Source organism: Brassica oleracea, chromosome C1, assembly GCF_000695525.1.
Source record: "Brassica oleracea var. oleracea cultivar TO1000 chromosome C1, BOL, whole genome shotgun sequence".
Classification (NCBI taxonomy): Eukaryota; Viridiplantae; Streptophyta; class Magnoliopsida; order Brassicales; family Brassicaceae; genus Brassica; species Brassica oleracea.
In genome coordinates, this window is record NC_027748.1 from 25,530,559 (window position 1) to 25,531,351 (window position 793).

Here is a 793-nt window from a genome sequence, read left to right on the forward strand (position 1 = left end):
GCAGTTGTGTTTACTGACCAGTAGCTGAGGTGATCTGACCAGACAAGTGCTAGATTGGTTTTAGACCAATGGTTAAGTAGATACTATTCCGCTGTGCATAAGTTGTAAGGATCTAGCTAGGGAATGACTAAGGTAGTCTTGAGCTAGGATCTGAGTTAGCCCTCGCCAATGGGCGATATTTTAAATAAAGGGCAAAATTTATAGAGGTTCGGTCCGGGTATGGACTGAGAGACGTGAGGCATCGACCGCGGCCTAGTCGGCCGGGATCGGGTCTTACACACATTATACCATATCCTAGCTTAGCAACAAATTAACCTAGCCAACAACTTAGCAAATTATATTGACATTCCCCTCTATCAACCTCATTTCTTAACATAAATAAAAGTGCATGTTTACCTTGGGAGTATCGATCACAGAATGCAAGGATTTTCAAATAAGTATCTAGATCTGCAGGTAAAAGTTAGTTTCTATCTTTACTCTCTACTAATTTCTCTCTTTAGTCAAAGTTTGCTTATATTGCAAGATCATTGACCAAGATTGGACAGGCTTCCATGAATCAAGCCTTAATGGTGGTTGCCACCAAGTCCTGTTCACTTCTTTCTGACCTATATCCAAGAATTCATGTGAATCGAACCTTGATGATTGCCGCCACCAAGTCCCATTCAAATTCTTTTTGTTGGAATCCTTATGAAGCAAGCCTTAATGGTTGTAGCCACCAAGTCCTGTTCGGATTCCACCAAACTAACACCTATTATATATATATATATATATATATTTTTTTTTTTTTTTAAAA